Source organism: Acinonyx jubatus, chromosome A1, assembly GCF_027475565.1.
Source record: "Acinonyx jubatus isolate Ajub_Pintada_27869175 chromosome A1, VMU_Ajub_asm_v1.0, whole genome shotgun sequence".
Lineage (NCBI taxonomy): Eukaryota > Metazoa > Chordata > Mammalia > Carnivora > Felidae > Acinonyx > Acinonyx jubatus.
Window position 1 is genome coordinate 145,120,482 of NC_069380.1, and position 20,665 is coordinate 145,141,146.

The following is a 20,665-nucleotide window of genomic DNA, read 5'->3' on the forward strand; positions in this document are numbered from 1 at the left end:
TAAAAAAAAATGTATGCCACTAATAACAGAGTTTCAAATACATAAAGGTTTTAACCTGATACAACTGTAAGGAGAGAATATCTCTTTATCAGTAATTTATAGAATAACTAGTCAAAAAAACAGTAAACACAAAGAAAACTTGGACACTATAAATCAGCCTGATCTCATTTATATTTATACAACATTCTATTCAATAACAGTAGAATATACATTCCTTTCATGTGTATACCAGGCATCTACCAGGATTCTACAAGATACTACATTCTGGGCCATAAAATAATTCTTATAAATGTAGAAGGATCCAAGTCATGCACAATATACTCTCTGACCATAGTAGAATTATGTTAGAAATCAATTGCAAAAAGACAGGTGGATACACGGATCAGTGGAACAGGATAGAGATGCAAGAAATAAACCCAAATTTCTGTGGTTAATTAAGCTATGCAAATGAAGCAAGAATATATAATGGGGAGACGACAGTCTTTTTTAATAAAGGGTGTTTGGAAAACTGGACAGCTACATGCAAAACAGAAAGAAAAGAAAGAAACTGGATCACTTTCTTATAGCATACACAAATATAAACTCAAAATGAATTAAAGACCTAAATCTGAGACCCGAAAACCTAAATCTCCTAAAAGAAAATATAGACAATAATCTCTTGGACATTCCCCTTAGTAACATATTTATGGATTTGTCTCCTCAGTCAAGGAAAACACTAGCAAAAATAAACTATTGGGACTACATCAAAAATAAAAGCTTTTGCACAGCAAAAGGAACTATCAACAAATGAATGGGAGAAGATATTTGCCAATGATATATCTGATAAGGGTTAGTATCCAAAATATATAAAGAACTTCTACAATGCAACACCATAAAACAACAAATAATCTGATCAAACATAGGCAGATGATCTGAATAGACATTTTTCCAAAGAGGACATACAGATGTTCAACATCACTAATCATCAAGGAAATGCAAACCAAAACAACAATAAGCTATCACTTCAAAATAGTCAGAATGGCTAGTATCAAAAAGACCAGAAATAAGTTTTGGTGAAAATGTAGAGAAAAGGGAACTCTTGTGCACTTTTCGGGGGAATGTAAATTGATGCATCCACTGTGGGAAACAATATGGAGTCTCCTTGAAAAACTAAAAATAGAACCACCGTACAATCCAGTAATTCCACCAGTGGGTATTTACCCAAAGAAAACAAAAATACAAATTCAAAATGATATATGTACCACTATGTTTATTGCAGCCTTATTTTTATAATAGAAGATATTTATTGCATACATATCTGAACATTTTAGCCAATAACAAGTGCTATTTTTATTTTCACCAAAATAAAACCAAATTATACAGTGTCTTTAAAAGTGATTTTTAAAAATTGAATATATGATCGGCATCTTTCCATTTCATCAAATCTTCTTTTACATGGATATGGATGTTTATGTGTGTATAAAATATACATGCCAAAAATATTTTAAACAACCATGTATTTTGTATATTTAAGTATGTTTTTATTGTTTTTCTAATAAAACATTGTCATCACGTAGCTATAGGTAAATTTTTAGCAATCTAAATTTATTTTCTTAGGCTCAATTCTACAAAGTGAGATTAGTAAGTTAAAGATACATATTCACAAAGTTGTGCAACCATTACCATTATCTAATTCTGGAACACTTCATTACTCCTAAAAGAAACCTTATACCTGTGATAGTCCCTCTCCATTCTCTGACAACCACAAATCCACTTTCTGTCTGTTTCAATTTATCATATTCTGGACATTTCATATAAATGGAATGATACACTATGTGGTTTTTTTTTATGACTGGCTTCCTTCATTTGGCATCATGTTTTCAATCTGTAGCATATATAAGTACTTCATTCTTTTCAATAATTCTTTGCATGAATATATCACATTTTGCTTATCCATTTAGAAGTTGATGGCTATTAGGCTTATATTTTCACTTTTTGCCTCTGATGAACAATGCTGCTATGAACATCCATGTACAAGTTTTTGTGTGGACTAGTAATGGGATTGCACTTCACTATTTTACATTCCTACAAACAATGCATGAGGGTTCCAATTTCTCTACGTCCTTACCAGGATAGGTTTTAATTAAACAAATTATTGTCTGTCTTTTTAATTATAGCCATCCTAGTGGGTGTGAAGTGGCATCTCATTTTTTTATGCTTATTTATTTACTTTAAGAGAGAGAGAGAGAGAGAGAGAGAAGCAGAGAGAGAGGGAGAGAGAATCCCAGGCAGGTTCCACATCAGTGCAGAGCCCAATGTGGGGTTCGATCTCACAAACCGTAATATCAAGACCTGAGGCAAAATCAAGAGTTGGATACTTAACCGACTGAGCCACCCGGGCAGCCCTCATTTTGGTTTTTGTGTTTCCCCAGTGACTAATGATGTTGAGCAACTTTTCATGTGTCTGTTGCTCATTTATATATCTTCTTGGGAGAAACGTCTATTCAAATTCTTTGCCCATTTTTAAATTGAGTTGTTTTTTTATCATTGAGTTGTAAGTGTTCTTTATATATTCTAGATATGAGACACTTAATAGATGTATGATTTGCAAATATTTCTCCCAATCTGTGTATTGTTCTTTCATTTTCTTGATATTGACATTTGGAGCACAAAGGTTTTTAATTTTGATGAAGCCCAGTTTATCCATTTGTTCTTTGGTTGCTTGTGCTTTTAATGTCATCTCTAAGAGACCACTGCCTAATTCGAGGTCATGAATATATACTCCTCTGTTTTCTTCTAAGAATTTTATAGGTTTAGCTCTTATGTTTAGGCCTTTGATCTATGTTCAATGAATATTGTGTATAGTATGAGGTAGAGGTCCAGACTGATTCTTCTGTATGTGGCTGTTTACTTTTTCCAGCATCATTTGTTGAAAAGAGTATAGTTTCTCCACTTAATTGTCTTGGCACTCTTGTTGAAACTATGCTATTGATTTTTAAGAACTTTTTGCATATTAGGGATACTGCTCTTTTTGTTTTCGGTGCATAATGATGATAAGGTACATCACACTGAATATTTTGTATCTGTTTGGTTACTTCAGCTATGGGCTGTGTAGAGACAACCTTGAAGTTATCAAACAAATGTAAAATATCCAGTGTGATGAGCTTACCTTCAATAAACTACTGAAGGAACATTTTTGTTTGTTTGCTTTTTGGGATTTGGGTTTTTTGGTAGAACTTATTCTTTCTGTCCTCTCTCTCCTTCCATACTGTCCCTTGAAGTAAGCTTCCAATCCCTATTACACTTTGTATCTCAGCCAACAAGCGTGCTTTCCAGCATCTAAACGTAAAGATCTGGCTTTATAAATAAAGATACAGTTTGTTTTTATCTCCATTCACCACTTTTCAATTTGCTATTTAACCAGTTAATAATCCTCCAAGAGTGGAGAATCTTAAAGGAGTTTACTATTTTTTTCATCAGGTGTGTCCAAAATATTTTTGGTGACTTTATATGATTACTATCATTAGGGTAACTTACATAGAGCCTACTCATGCTGAATAATACTCCTTTGGTTGTCCTTAAGGAGCAAAATAGTTCAAATTGTAAATTATCAAGGCCCAGGATGCCTTTGTTTTACTTCAAGAGAAATCCCATGGGCTATATAGAAAGTTGCTTTAATCGAAGGATCCTAAGCATTACACAGAGCACGAATGCAATTATATCAAAATCTCAACTTCACAGGCAGTCAATACACTGCAAGACATTTTGTGTACGCTTAGATAATTTTCAATTGTATAGCAGGGCACAGATGAAGGGAAATGTTTTTATATAGTCCATTCAAACTTGAATTTCCTGTAGTGTTCACCCATGCACCAAAAATTTGGATTTGCAATTCATGAGAACATTCTGATACATAAATGAAATACATAAACAAAGAAAGAACTGATTCCTGATAAATTTCATAGTAAACCAGTCCCGTTCCATAATTTAGGATAATAGGCTTAATTAACAACCAATTTAAAGTGTTGATAATAACAGGAGCATAATTTCTATACTTCTACTTTAACATCAGGAGAATGGAACAACTGGAATCCCTTCTGTTGGTTGGTTAAAACACATGCTTTATTTAAAATTACACTTATCTACTACTATGCTGCATAGAAACCAGGATTTTTAAAAAGAGGGCACCCTGGCATTCTAGGTATTGTAGGTATGTCATATCTGAATGACTTTCTCCCCTTCTGAGGTGGCAGCTACTGGCCTATAGCAAAGCCATGGAATAATTATTATCCAGGAGTCATAGATTGTTTACTTCTGATGCTCAGCATGGACATTTTCATGCTGGTGCAGACAAAGAGGGATGAGGGGAGGCAGTGCATTTTTTTTTCACAGAATGCATAGTAACACACATTAAGATCACGTTTTGCTCTATACTAATTTTTTTTTTTAATTTGAGAGAGAGTGTGAGTGTGAGTGTGGGAGGAGCAGAGAGAGAGGGAAAAGAATCCCAAGCAAGTTCTATGCTGTCAGTGCAGAGCCCTAACCGGGACTCAGCTTGAACTAAGGAACCATGAGGTTGTGACCCGAGCCAAAGTCAGGAGCTGGATGCTTAATCAACTGAGCCACCCAGGTGGCCCTGCTCTATATCAATTATAGTAAATTGGTATTTTCCTTCACTGTTCAGACCTCAAACTCTTCGAACTATTTTGTTTTATGTTTGGGCAATTAATGCATTACCATGAATGATTTCACTATAAGACCAAGCTAGGTTTCAATTTTTGACATAACCTAACCTTTTATGGGATGCAGATGTTTCAATGATGATGCATTGTTCTTCTCATTCTGCTATCTGAAGATTAATTTGAAATACTAATAATACATAATGAGATAGTCACAATAAAGGAGTACAGAAGATCAATGCCTTCCATTTTGAAAATAAAGGTTTTCAACTCTGCATTGACATTTATTTTCCATTTTTCTGGTGCACCAGCTATTTGTTTAATAAAAGGAGACCTTTCCAGTGACAAGGACATTATCTTACTCATTTCTATAATTCTGTGAGCACTATCAATCAGGAGGTTTGCTTTCAAGTCATGGTAATACAAATTGGGTTTTTCCTTTCAGTCATAGAGTTCCAAGGCTCAAAGCCTGTACGTGGGCTATAAAGCTAATACTAAGAGTGATTGCAATGTGGCTTGGAAGCTAGAAGAAATAAAAGGATCTGCAGAGTTTGGAATGATGTGCCCCAAATAATAAACTTTTATAGAACAAAACATACTGTTTTGCATTTAGAAATAAATTGCCCAAATACGAACTAGGAAGATAATAAACTTATTCAAGGTAGCTTCACAGGACAAAACCAGAACAAATGGATGACAGTGAGGAAAGCTGATTTCGCACAATGTCATCAAGAACTTTTTGGTAAGTCCTCTCAAAGTGAAACGAATTGCCCTGCAAAATACATAGTGCTTTCTGAGGCTGCAGGTGTTGAAGTAGATCAACAAATTATATCACACAAGGGATTCCTGTGGTGGGTGGAACACTGGAACAGATCAGGTTCTTTGATTCAAACCTTTCACGTTTGAATCTGATCTAACCTTTCAGGCCAAAAGTCTTAAGAATATCAGGTGGATAAAACAGTCCATTAACAAGGAGGCTATAAATGAGTGAAAGACATGTCAATAATTAATTACAGCATAAATACATAGAAAACTGTGCTACGTAGAGTAATGGTGATGCCAATAAAATACTAAGAGGGAACTGAGACAAAAGTCACTAATTTCAGCGGGCAGGCGGTACAATGTAAGGTTGCCTGAGGAAGTGTTCTATTAATGATCCTATTGGGAGCCATAGTTCAGGAGGGAGGGATCAAGGGTAAGCGATTCCTGCCTGAGAGAAGTGAAGGAGCAAAGGGTGAAAGAACTGCATGAATGTTTGGGAAGAGAAGATCTGGAGAATGAAGTCTGGAGACTGTCATTGTCATCATCTTTGTGATAAATTTGCATTTACTTTAGCTACCAAGATCTGCCTCTTGGTGCCTTAAACAAATAGTTACAATATTGTAAACTATCCTATATAAATCATAAACTTTACGATCATTCTATTGATTTCCTCTTTGTAATGTAAGATAACATTGGAGAGTGGTAAAGTTACAAAGTTAGGAAGCTTCTTCCCTCGGAAGGAAAAAAAAAAGTAAATAATGTTTTAAATCATAGACCTAGTCTGATCTGCTCACAAGATCCATCGGGTCCCAATTTTGCGTCAAATAACTGTAAAATTCATGTGGCAGTTTATTTTTAGCCATACTCTATTTATTGAGTTCCATCTTTTAATTGTTCTCTTTAGAATGTTTTTCTGAGTGTCTGATGTTTGCACTTTGCACTTTTTTGACAACAAAGTATCCCAGATAACCAAAATAAATACATAAATAACATTAGATCATATTACAGATGGATATGAACCTCCCAAACGTGTCCATAATTTTTGCTAAACAGCAATACGACTGGACGACATCTGAAAACAGACTGCAGGAACTGAGTCACCACTACGTCTCAGTATCTCAGTTTAGCTCCTTCAGGGAACTGGTATCTCTCTGATACCCTTCAAGCCCTCTGGGCTCAAAGACTTTGCTCTCTCAGAGAAAGTAGGCTCAGCAGATAAGAGCCACCCAGTCAAGCCAACCTGCTGACTTTGGGCATTTTCTAATGTGGAAAAAAAAAAAAAGGCAAAATTTCCAGCTGGCTAATTTTGCTACTTGTTAGTCTACCTGAAGCCTTTTATTGCCAGAACATATTAACAGTCTTTGTTGTTGTCAGCAGTTTTTTATGTCCTGTGCCTGGGTGTGGGTTGTTGGTTTTTTGTTTTTGTTTTGTTTTGTTTTTTGTATTTATTCTGTTGTGGCTTTGTAGTATTTCTTGAATTTGTGACATGGACAGTCACAAGCTATTTTTTCAAATGTTTACTTTTTTATTTTTAAGAGAGAGAGAGACAGAGTGTGAGGGAGGGAGGGGCAGAGAAAGAGGGAGACACAGAATCCGAAGCAGACTCCAGACTCTGAGCTGTCAGCACAGAGCCCAATGTGGGGCTCAAACCCACCAACTGAGAGATCATGACCTGAGCTTAATAGACTGAGCCACCCAGGCGCCTCACAAGCATTTATTTCTAAAACATTGTTTCTGCCCCATTTGCTGTTTCTCCTTCTGGGATGGATGGCAATGTCCACAATGCCCATAGATGTTTTACTCTCCTTCCCCCACACACCTAGCTTCCCAAGCCCCAGTACTTTTTCCCCTTCTTCTCTTAGGTTTCAGTCTGCTTCTTAATGTCATTGTTGCTTTTCAGACCTATTTTCCATTTACTAATTATCTCTTCAATGTGTCTCAACTTTTCAGAAACTCCTGGATTGACTTTTTAATTTTAGTTATTAGTATTTAATTATTAATTGTTTTCCCAGTTTTAGAATTTCCATTTGAATGCTCTTTTTTTGTTGTTGTAGTTTCCAGTTCTTTGGCAAAATTCTCTCAGAGTCTAATTTCTTAAACATATTACTCACATAAAATCTGTATCTGATAATTCTAATATTTAGATCTCTTATTGATCTGTTTCTATTTTCTGTTTTATTACTTGGATTTTTTTGATTGTTTCTTTTTTTAATGTTTTTATTTTTGAGAGAGAGAGAGGGAGAGAGAGAGAGAGAGAGAAGGAGACAGCAAAAGTGTGAGTGGAGCAGGGGCAGACACACACACACACACACACACACACACACACACACAGAATCTGAAGCAGGGCAGGCTCCAGGCTCTGAGCTGTCAGCACAGACCCCAATGCGGGGTCGAACCCACAGACCACGAGATCACGACCTGAGCCAAAGTCCTACGTTCAACCCACTGAGCCACCCAGGTGCCCCTTTGCTTGTTTGTTTTGGTCCTTTGGGCCTACCATCTGGTATTATGCGTAACTGTAGATGAGAAGAGGTGAAGCTAGAAAGGCAAGCTAGCACTGGTCCCTGAGAACCTTGCAAATGATATTAAATAATTTGAACTTAATGTTCACAGTAATAGAAAGGTGTTGAAGGGGTTAAGTGGGCAACTTTTTTCAGATTCACACTTGACAAACACTAGCTTCTGTGTGGGAGAGTGCATTAGAAAGTAACAAGACTGAAGAGGCAGACACCAATGGGTAAGGATTGCAGGAATTTAGACAAGAGGGGATGGTCATGGAAGGTAGGGTTTATGCTAATTGAGATAGAAAAGGAGATATTTATGGGATAGAATCAACATGGTGACTCTGTTTTTGGAAATAGAATGGAGAGAAAACAGTATAATTTACTACACTAGATAAAACTGGGAGCAGTTCAAATTTCAGAGAAAGAAAATGTATCAAAAGAAGTCATTAGTGACTGATGAGGAGCGTTCCACTGGAGTAGTTGAGGGGAAAAAGCACATTGTTGTGAGTTGAAAAGTGGATGCGGTGAAAGGGTAGAGAGTGACCACATGTAATTAATTCATGAAGCTTGGCTCTGATGGGAAGGAGAGAGATTGGTAGATAGAATGTATGTGAGATTATGGAGAGTTATATATTTTTAAGACAAAAAGTTATGACCATGGTTAAATGCCAATAAATAGGAAGAAATAACCAGAGTGGAGAGGTTGAAGATACCAGAGAGAAAAACCTTAATTAATCGGGACTGTTTCTAAGAAGAGGATATGGGATCTTGAACTCAGGGTGCAATGTCTGCCTTAGACTCTTAGAGGTAAAGCATAGCTTTTTTTTTTTTTTTCTTCTTTCCCTAATAGAAAGGAAAAGAGAATCTATGGAGGTGCTGGTAGTCAGAAACAAGTTTTGGTGGCAGAACAGTGACAAAATTCTTTCCAGATGGCTTCTATTTTTAATATGAATTAGGGAGGCTTAGATATCTGCTACAGGGCGTTCAAGAAACAGAAAACCTTTAAGAAATCTGATAGAACTGCCACACAGCATTAAAGATCCATCTGAGGTCAGATATGATGATCTGTGGTCCAGATATGATGACCCATTATGCAAGGTGTTAGGAGGGTTTCTTAGCAGTCCCCAGCAATTTGGAGCAAGTATAGAAGAGGTGAGCTGATAGATTTTCCTGAAAAAGCATTTCTGGCTGGTGGGTCCCTCTGTAGACAACAGGTCAAAGACAGTGAGAATGTTGGCAAGCTGATGGACAACAGAAGAGAAAGCAAAGGCTGAGGGAGCAAACAGGTAGAAGAAAGACAGGAAGTCTGGGATGGAAGTTTCAGGTCAGTTTGATGGACCGGTCGTCCAAAAGTCCAAACATTCTTGTTAGGATGACTGGGATGATGACAATTTTTGACTTATGTATAAGAAAACCAGTTTGCTTGAGGCAGTCTTGATTTATATTACTTTGCTGGAATAATTAATAAGTCACCTTACTAATTTCACCTTCAAAGTGTTCCCGGTTGGCTAATAAATTATATGGCCTTGGTATCTATGTAGAATTGGAATGGACCAGGCTTGGTAGAAGGAAGATAATGAGTTCAAGTATGGACATGTTGAGTTCAACTAGTTTAAAGGAAATTCAGGGTGAAAGGTCAAGTAAACTTTACATGCACATACAACCAAAATTCTATCATAAAACATAAAACAGTACTAAATGACTTCTAATTTATTATCTTAAGAATGATATACTAATTTGCAGACAATAAACTTCTAGAAAATATTTGCATTAAAAATTTGAGAGCCCTTTCGAAGTATAAAAATAAATGACATTTTTTGGTAAAATGAAAAACATTAATCACCTGAGAAATAATTTTAACATTGACCAAATGGTAAATGGACTGAGTTAACTTGAATCATACCTCAAAACATCACAAGGTGGCAGCACAACTACAAAATGACCTAGTTAAGAAGAGAAAAGATCCCTTTCAGCTATTTCTGCAGTTAGAATATTTGGGAGTTTGTACCCATTGTACATGCTTGTATGAACGTATGCTTTTTCATTTAAAAATAATTGCTTGTTTTATCATTATTGCTGACTTGCAAAAGTGAAAATTAAAAAGTTTGTTTTTAACATGTACATTATTTTATAACATTCTACATAGACCAAAACACATGATTACTAATATACATTATGTCATTTTTATAACTGTTGGTGTATAGGCTATATATACAAAACACCATAGTTATAAATGTTTTATAAATTTGCATCAATTGGTATATTGTAGTTAGACAATTTTATTTCGATGATCTTTTTAATACATTTAACTAGTGAAAATAAATTCAGTAACTTCATTTGGTGACTTTTAGAAGGAAGGTGTTCAGAAGTCTCATGGAGAAACTCTTGTTTGCCATATTCTAGTAGTAAGAACTTCAAGTGTAGGGTAGGGTTATCCAATTTAGTCAATGAAAAATACAGGACACCCAGATAAATTTGAACTTCAGATAAACAACAAATAATCTCATTAGCATAAGTATGTACCATGAGATCTTTGAGACATACTTCTACTAAACATTATTCAGTTATCCTTTGGTTTTTATATGGCAGCCCTAGTGGGGAGGACAATGGGAGGGAGAAGAACTGGGGGGGGGAAGCAAATTGCTGGAAAAACCAGAGAAATCCAGGATTCTGGGCTCCAAATCTGATCTAAGATTTAGAGGTCTTCAAGATCAAGGAACTAGGAAAAGAATTATAAATGGACCTGAACTAGGCTGCATTCTGTGGCGAACTCATTTGTATGTTAAGCTAAACAACATGGGCTAAGGTTAATCAAGTACTCTGGTGAATTACCATCTACACCACACATTGATTACTGATCTTTAAACAACAAAATGCAACAACATATATTTAAAGCTAGCTCAGTATCAGACAAAATTGAATAAATAACTACAATTCAGATATTTTGGGGTCTTACCCATGTTCAGAGTTATCATTATGAAAATCTGTCATTAGAGTATCAAGGCTCGGAAATACCATTTTAATTTCATCTAATTTAACAAACATGTCTGGCACCTTCTATACTCAGAGGACTGACTAAGACTCTGAGACATAAGGATTAATAACACACTGATGTTATCCAACTCAGTGGACATTTATAATTGATAAAGTGAGAGTTAAAATCACACACAATGGCAAAACTCATTCTAACCAATTTTTTCCTGGGTTTCAGTTCATGGTCAGCTGTTTTCCCCTTTGTTCTTCCCTGGGATGATGTCTTTCCCTCTTCTGTATGATTTTCAACTACCATTTTAATACTAAAGATTATTTAGTATTAATAGATATGAAAATATATCTATTTTCAGCCATGAGTTCTCTCCTGTGCTTAAAATATATACATTCAACTCACATGGGTTCTCCACTGTCCTGTCAGTCTTTCCTAAATTAGATTCACAATATTCTTCACGAAACCTTTATTCTTCCTTTATTCTCAATCTTAGTCTATTGTATTTCTCTTCATGCTATCGTCTGCCCTTGAAAAAGTCACACTATCCTTGACTTCTTTCTTTCATCAATAAATGCATCCTCTTTAGATCATGCCTACACTGTTCCAAAGCCTCTCTAAACTCATTTCCAGGCTTTAGTCTTGCTTTTCTTAAATTTAGAGATTTTTTGAAATTATCAATTATTTCTACTTACATTATTCATTTTATACCGATTATTATTATTTAAATCTGAGAAGATTTTATGCACTTAACAACACTGAAAGTGGGAAGAAGACTAAAAAGGAAACAAAGACTGAGTCAGGGAATGGCCTGAGGTTGGGAAGTGTTCAGACATCTGGAACATAGGCACTTGGGATAAAAAGCCAGGAGATGAAGAAAGCCCCGTGTTCTGCACTGTACTGTGCATTGACAACAACAGTAAGCATTTATAGGGCACCTACTGAATGTGAGCATCTATATCTTCTAGCTAGGTGAATAATGCAGATAAATGTTCCTTTTCCTCTAGGCTGCCGGGAAGAAAGGGAAGGAAACGGGACTTTCTAAATCTGGGTTATCTGACCTGGCAATTTAAAAAGTGGTGAGCATATCTTTATATAAGAACAGATAGTATCTTACAGGACTAGCAAACTATGGTGGCATAATCCAAGGAATGTAATCAATGAGAACATAAATCTGAAAAAACCAATAAAATATGACTATTGTTATACTGTATGTTAATTAAACATAAAACGGGAAAGAATTTGCACAAATGACTCTGATTAGTGTTTCTTATATAAAGCCAAAGCAGATGTTCAATTTTTTTCCTGTAGTTAGTTTTCCAGAATCTAGAATCAGCATCAATGTCAAAATTTCTCTGTAGCTAATCATAGTTAGGTACCTGAGCATAATTTAAAAGATACTGACTTTGACCCATCTTTTCAACACGAGGGCTCATTCCTATGCTTGCCCTACACATATTTCATCTTCTTCCCTCAGCCCCTTCACTTAGAGGAGTCCTTGGACCAAATATGTGGATTCCTGTTGCTCTTTCCCTCTATACCTGGACATTCAGGGTGACCTAAGGGCTCAAAGAGTAGAACATAAGAAGCTCTAGGTGCCCTCTTTGTCCAGGGGCAGCGACCCAAGTGCTGCAGAGGACGTGAGGGCAGGTTTTGGCAAAGTAAAGGGATGGGCTTTGGAAGCCCCTCCAGGTAGGAGAGGGGAAACTTGGTCTGGGCAAAGCTCTGGGAAGAGGATGAAAGGACAGGTTGATCCGGCTCAGCTGAAAGGAGCCAATCATTAACAGGATCCAACATCCTTCAAGTTTCTAGAAATGGGCCTTGAGGGAGTCCCTCTAGCCTCACACACGGAATGGGGTAACTGAGAGATTGAAGACCATGGAGGACTAAATCAGCTTAATTACACCCTTTGGTGTAAGGATAGGAAGGCCCCCAAATGTTTGAAATTCTTTTTACAGAAAACAAAACATTTGCTTTAGGGACATAAAAGGCTTGAAATGTAAATGCATGAGTGAAACTCATTCACACTGAAGTGTAATCAGTCAGTCAAGAAATCAATAAACCAGAGAAGTATCAGATCTTCCGGAGTGGGGGTAGAGAGCAGGAGTCTCACTTTATGAGGTAGAGGCGAGGTGGAAAGTTTGGATAAAGGCAAAGAAAAGAGACCCAGGAGACTATGAAGCCAAACCTCACCTACGTGGCAAATTTTACTAGTGATTCATGATGTGCGTCCATCTGTCTTCTCCACTAGCTTGTGAACTCCTTGAGCCAATTACTGTGCAACCCCTAGTATGGTGCCTGATGCAAATGGTAAGCACTACATCATCCTGTGCTCAATCTGAATTTAGCCGCAAACTGGCAGACAGCAACTGTGTGCAAATGAATTTTTGCTTTTTCTGTCCATCCAAGCAGATGGATTATTGGAACCCTAGCCCTCCTGGAGTTCTGGAGTGTCAGAGCTGCCCTCCCAGGCCCATCTGTGCCCACACAACCGAATAAAACAAAGCTCTTATTCACTCAGCTAGATAGCAAATAAGGAAAATGATTTTGAAGACGTATGCCCCAAATTCTCTTAATATAAAAACTACGAGGCTAGAATTTTTTAGTTGTTTCTGTTTCTCAGTATACCTTAGGATCCTGTGCATTTTAGATTCATTATCATTAATTTTGACTTTCTGATTTTTTTTAGAATGAGTTTTCATGGAAGGGTCCCAGCACATAGTGCTAGCATAGTACCTGGCAAATAGCAAGTATTTGATAACTTTTCATTGAATGAACAAAATGAATGCAAGAATGATCAAATGAAGTGATCCCCAATTCAAAATAAGAGAGTCAAAATAAGAAAAAATCAGTGTAGGTGGAGACTGATCCAAGATATCCATGAAACTTTAAAAGTTTAGGAAAATCCAGATTCAACATAAAAATAATTTGAATTTTATTTAACTTTATTGGATTTTATTCAATACAGTAAATGTAACTGGAGTATAGTAATCGGAATTTAGTAACAAATCAAGTGATTTGTGTTCCCTGTAGGGAAATTTCTATGGCTTCCAAGACTGAGAACCAACCCCTGAACTGTAGTCAGTTTTCTGTTACTTTTATTTTGTGAGTTTGTTTTGTTTGTTTTTGTCTTGCCTTGTTTTGCAAATGGCCTCCTGGCCTCTAGCAACCCCTGCCACCCCTATATCAGATGTCACTCTCCCACCCCCTTCCCCCCCCCCCCCCGTTAGACTATAAAACAATGAATAGAAGCTCAAAATAGTCCAGCACCATTTGATATTTTAAACAAATCCTGGCTTTATCTGAACATGGCTAGGAAGTCTTCAATCCCAGGAGTCTTCTTATCTCCATCACCAGGAGAAGCCATTCTGTGGACCTACTACTTATGATATAGCTGAGAACGCAGTAGCAACAGAGCATTTCAGAGAGCTTGACTGGGTCTTTCTCATAAACTCTAGTATCCTTAAGTCATCTGAAATCATTAATGACAATTTTGTAATCCATGTCTGAATTTCTTCTTTCATGGCCTCTGACTTTTAGGTGCTTAAACTACAAGTATGGGATTCATTGTAAATCACGAGGATGGTCAGAGGAAATTGTTAACAGAATGGTTTGTTTCTGGTGGATAACAGCTTATTGGAAATCAGAATTAAGATAATATGCCTTATTTTACATGATTGATAGTGTTTTCAGCCACCACTTCTGATCAACTCAGGCTATAATTTTGTGGAATTAATGAAAAAGGACTTAATGAGAGGCTGTCCTTCTTTCACCGTGTAGGTCTCACGGCCATACACAAAACCAAAGTTCCCTAAATAGGGAACTTCCATTCCACACCAGCATGCCCTAACTCGATTTGTGGATGACACCTCTAGAGCTCAGCAAGTAACAAATTAATCATTTTTTTCTTACTGAGGCATTTTACCTTCTAATGTGAATTTCAGAACTTGTCTTGATTAATGACAGTGTGCTGAACACTGTTGCCATTAAGTCATAGATCTTGCAAAAAGCCAATTGGAATAATAATTCATGTATCTCCTGGAGAAAAGGTTTTCCAAATTCTCAATGCAGTATTCTGATGGATTAATCTATACCTTCCTGATGCTCCTTTCAAACACTGGCTTTCCTTGCAATAGTTCTTTTTTTAGGATTTTTTTCTATCATGTCAATTTAATGAAAACAATGTTCCTACTTCAAAACTGCATATAAGCAACAGGTATTGAAGACGTTGTTCTACATGAATTATTAGTGTTTGAGGGCAATATTCTGTAAAATATTCCTCCAGGACCCCCAAACAAATTTTACTACTATCCTTTTACATTTAATGAAAAAAATGTCTAGAGAATATGTAATAATATATGCTAGTATATGTGTGCTAGTCTTTTAATCTAGTATTTATTTACCCATTCAAACTCAGTAACACTGAACTTTACAGAAATATATTTCCATGTGAGAAACAGTGATTCCAGACAGAAATATATTTTCATTTGAGAAAGAGTGATTCAAGATTCCAACTCTCCAGTCCTTTCTTGAGCTAGGTAGGTCATGACATCCTTCTACAAAACACATCCTGTGTTGGAAGTGAGTTACAGTTATTAAACTATATCCTCATGGAGGCAGAAAGTTGATGGTAAATTACCCAGTAAAGATTAAGCTGATTTTAAATGCAACCACTGGGAATTTAATCAACTGTTAAGTGGTGCCTTGATTTTTAAATTATATGAAAGTCACTTACCGTATTTTCTACTCTGAGCTCCTACCCCAACATCTGGCATACAGTTAGTGTTCAGTGTCAACCCAATGGAAGTCTCAGATTTTTTTTAGGGAGAGAGGCTGGTGAAAAAAAACCTTCTTTGACTCATCCACTAGGTGGCACGCAGGGACCGTACTTCACACACACCATCACAGAGTCTACCTTTCATGGTGTAAATAAAGAGCTGCATTATTAATTTATGCTATCACGGCCACTCTACACCTAATATTTGCTTAACCAGCTGTTTCCTCTAATTCTCCTTAAACACTATTGATTAAAATCCTAAGCATATTCAGGGTTCCATCCCTCCCCATTTTCCTCCAACAATATTTTGTTACCTTTAAATAACAAACTAAGTACATTTAAATAGCACAAACCAAGTACCATGGTTACTAATAATGAATCCAGGATGTTGGAAAATCAACTAAAGGCAACAGAAGACTCTGATGTAAAAGTTATTTTCAAATTTGCTTTGCATTTTGTTGGAATTTTAATTGGTGGAATACCATTCCCTTAAAAATGTAATCTGGAAAATAAAACATGCATGGGAAACACGCAAAAGGAGATGAAAAGAAAGCTGGCACTAGCATTTTCTGGAAATGAGAGTTATTTTCTGAAAATGATTCGCGTTCATTTTTCCTGAAACAAAGTACAGTGTTACCTTAAGATTCAAAGACTTCTTCAACTCTTCAGAAAATACCAGCATTCCACAACCAAGATATTAAAAGGCAGGACTGTTCCGTAAACCATCTACACATAAAGTATCTTTCTGCATATTCCGCCAAATGTATTTATCCTGGATGTGTTACTTGCTCCCAAAGGAAGGAAGAGGAAGTGAAACTACTAGGGATATAATGAATTGATTCTTCTCTGTGAAAGTCTCTTCAGTACTTCTAAATTACAGTGTCCGTCATTCCTCTGAAAGACAGGGCCTGCTGACAATAAATAAATGGCTCACTTTATAAGAACATGATGCGCTCCTCTTTCCTCTTTCTTCTTTTCTCATGGAAAGCCCAGGCCCACTGGACACTTCTGTTTGGAATACTGGCTTCTGGGCATGTTCTCCCAGGGGGCCAGTGATCTTTTAAGTTTGTTGGTTTTCTCTTGCTCATTTAATTAAGCTTAAAGAAAATTACTCCTACTTATCTATTTTTTCCCATTTTTAAGCTGTTTCCAATTTTGTGAAGAGGTTACCAAAAATGTAACATCGGCTCTTAGCTTAAACAATTAAATTATTAAGAACAGATAGCCCCCAAATGGCTAAAGACTAATAAATATTCAATAGACCTCTGGCATACATTCTATTTTACTGAATGGAATTGAAAACTTTTTTATTAGTAGAAATAAATGCAAATGAGGATAAAAACTAATGTAAGAATTAAGAACTATCACACTAAAAGTTATCCAAAAAGAACTTGTGTGATTTATTTTTGGTACAACAATATTCCCATTTTATGATTCCATTAAAATATTGAAGTCACTGGAGTATGTATAAAATTACTGCAAAATTTAGTACACTGAAATAATCAAATAGAATGATTACCAGAAACTACATTTGTAATGAATAAATATTACATTTCACTTAGAAATTAATTCACAGGCTTTATTTCTTAAGAACCGTTAGCTTCCAAGAAGCCAGCCAGTATGTTTGATTTTATGACATCACACTGGAACATGTACAGGAACACTTTCCACCCTAAAAATTCCCAAATGTACTAGCCACTTTGTGTATTTTTCCAGTGATAAATGAAAATAAAATAACTTATTTTCAAAGTAATAAACCATCTCATTTTGAACACAACAGTCAAATTCAACAGAAGAAAACAACTTCATTTAAGCCCCAAAGTGTTCAGATTTGCTTAGGGTGGTGAACAGTCTCAATACATAAATCGTTTAACCAACTTTTAAAAGTAATCTTAATAACTATGACTTTAAAATATTTTTCAGTGCCTTAAAATTATCTAGCAACATCATTCTATGTATGACACACATAATTCTATAATCTTAATTTCACAATTAATCGGAGAAGCTGGGAACAAAACTGGTAGCACCTCAAAGATTATCAATCTAACAGGTATTACCTACATGATTGCCGTATCTTTCTTTTCCACACAAACATATATTTCCTAAAATAAAACTCATAAGTCTGGAATGGTCATTCCCATTCCTTAGCATTTCCTTCAATCTATACTATCTTTTTTTTTTTTTATAATTTCAGGTGCAATAAAAATGCTTGTTGAAACACAGATGGAAAAGCCAAGAGTTGGAAACCACATGCCTACCAGATTTATAGTAGCACTAGCAAAACCCAGGATACTAGAGTTAATCCTTACCCCAAAGTAGACTGAACTTTTTTTATTGCACTTCAGCATTTTGTCTGACAATATGACTCTTCAAAAAAAAAAAAGTGGAGATGTCATGTTAAACCCAAATGAAAATTAAAGAAAATAAGAAAAATTGTTTTAATGTATATATACATCATAATATGTATTGCTCTCTGAAATCTTAAAGGCACAAGGTTTGAGAGGAAGAGTGAAAAATTTATGGAAGTTTTACCTTGTCCTGAAATCCAGAAGTTCAGATGCTCTCAAGTCCTGCTGAGGTTGGAGCCTGGAGATCAAGTGAAGCTAGCGCTCTTTCTCCTCACCTTAAGTTTGTCTCTGGGCAAGTGTGTGTGTGTGTGTGTGTGTGTGTGCGCGCAGAATGTGTCTTTGTGGCGCTGGATGGCAGAGGTCCTGGTCCTGGGAAGAAGGAGGCACTTTCTCACCAAGAGCAGAAGAAAAGCAAAGCGTCATCAGGAAAGTTCTCCTCCCAGATCCCCTAATTACAGCCTAACGTGCACTTCATGCAAACTTCAGGGAGGAAGGGAGGGGCAGCTCTGTGCCCAGATCTTGTGAAACAGCAGCTTCTTAGATGACTTTCCACTCTGCTCAGATCCCTGAGTATCCCGCTCAGGGGTTCAGGGAAAGCAGCAGCTACAGCCGCAACCCCCACCCACACCACACCTCCTGAACTCTCACCACTCCTAGGTCTGTACAGAGGGGCTGGGGTAAGGGGTCTGGAGGATGGTCTATGGGGCAGCAGTGTGAGACAGAAACTCCAGGACAGTGCATTTTCGCGCGCTAGCGTGTGTGTGTGTGTGTGTGTGTGTGTGTGTGTGTGTGTTTGCCTTGGTTAAAAGAAAAATCCAAAGGTAGAAAAGGTCCTGGCTTTTCCACCTCCCTCTCCCCAAAGTAGACCTAGGGTGAATAGGTAGAGAGGCAATCATGACAACAGGAGACAAAATTTCATAAACTGGAGGTACCCTTCCACCCAAATTGCAAGAACTGTATTTTCTTGTTAACTGGACTCAGTTATCAATCTGGGTTTGACTCTCCCTTAACAAACAACTGCTATTGTATCCTTGGATGACAGAGCTCAAAGAACCTGGATTTATTTATAGAGTGAGGAATGCGAGGGGCAGACGAGATGGGTGGGGTTGGCTTATGGATCCATACCCAGGATTAGAACCAGATGGGCACAGGGTGATCGCGCGCGCGCGCGCGCGCAACACACACACACCCCTAAAATAACCACTGGGGAAGATGCTGGGACACGCGGGAAAACGCCTCCTGAACAAACAGACGTTTATTTATAACTCCTGGGAGAGTATATGGGTCCATTGATTCCCGCCTTGAGTAACCAAGGGTTTTGGAGAGGAAATGGCTTCATATTTCAATAACAGAGCCACCTTTGATGGAGCCTAGGAGGGGAAAAAAAGAAACACACCGCAGGAAGCAAACGGCTGTTGAAGCAGCCGGGAGGGAGCGGGGTTGGCCCGGGGATGAGGACAAGCAAACAAGCCTGAGGGGCTCCGGGCCAGCGAGGAGGCGAGACGTGGGCTGGCCCGCCCGAGAGCCCGGGGGTGCAGGGCACCGTGGGCGCGGGGCGCTGGGAGGCGTCCAGGGGCTCGCGGCCTCATGCCGGCTCTGGCCCGAGGGCCGGGGAAGGCGCAGGCTGGACTGACTGCGGGCTCTTCACGACCACCGCTGCAGCCCAGCTGGGGCGCTCGTGGGGCGGGGAGACCCGTGGGGCAGAGGGTCCGGCGGGGCCGAGGACTGATGAGCAGAGGGATTGGCGCGGCTGGGGGACTTGCGGGCAGATGAGCTAGTGGAGTGGCGGCGTCAGTGGGACACAGGCACAGTGAGGCAGGGACGTCCGTGGGGCAGGTGACTCGCGGGGCAGATGAGCTGGCCGGGCGGGGGGACGAGGGCGCGGGCAGGGCAGGGCAGGGCAGGGCAGGGCGAGGGGTCTGAGCTGCGCCCGAGGCGGCGAGCGGCGCTATTGTCTCAGAGATAAAGTCTAAGCCTAAACCGCGGTGGTGGCTTCCCCTTTGGAGAGAGGCGGGAAAGAGATCTTAAAATAAAAAAAAAAAAAAAAAAAAATCACCCCCCCCCCCCCCCAAGCTTTCCCTTGACGTATTTCACTGATTCTTGCCCCAGACTCGTCGTCCTTGCCATTCAGGTGCTTGGTAAATTAACACGTGCCTCTTGGAAAGATTTTGTTCCAAAAACAAACCCAACACCCATAAATCCTCACTAAAAGAAGACAGTTATATTCAAACTGAAATAATTAAAAATGCATCTCCCAACAGCCAATCCAACACCTTTCTTGTACAGTCGTTCCAAAACCCCGGGAAGACGCCGTTTTAGTCATTTTTTTCTATTTCTCCCCACAGAAAACAGGCCGCTAAAGGTTTTGCGATTTTATGTTGTTAATTTAATGGCTATTGAGACAGTTGTTATAGTGTAGGCCCCCACATTAACTGCCAATAAAAATAAGATACGTCTCTGCTTTTCAATCACGAGAAGAGTTTTTGTGCCATTTCTTGTAAATGTTCATGATGATCCGTATTTTAAGGAACATAAAGGATTTAGACTTAAAAACAAGTATCTTACAATTTTTATATCAAAGCTTCATAACGATGGCGAGGCTGGTAGTGCGTGGTTATGAAATCGTGTAAAGA

The 20,665-nt window shown here is 37.9% G+C and overlaps 1 protein-coding gene across 2 annotated transcripts in view; it reads right to left on the reverse strand.

The window, feature by feature from the left end:
- HAPLN1 (hyaluronan and proteoglycan link protein 1) overlaps nt 1-18,491 on the reverse strand; it is a 70,557-nt gene extending 52,066 nt beyond the window's left edge. Inside the window, exon 1 of one of the 2 annotated variants that reach the window (XM_027038818.2) lies at nt 18,217-18,491. The gene's annotated coding sequence lies outside the window, so the exon portion shown is untranslated. The remainder of the gene's footprint in view (nt 1-18,216) is intronic. The other variant, XM_015074919.3, reaches the window with a different exon arrangement.
- Nucleotides 18,492-20,665: the final 2,174 nt, after the last annotated feature.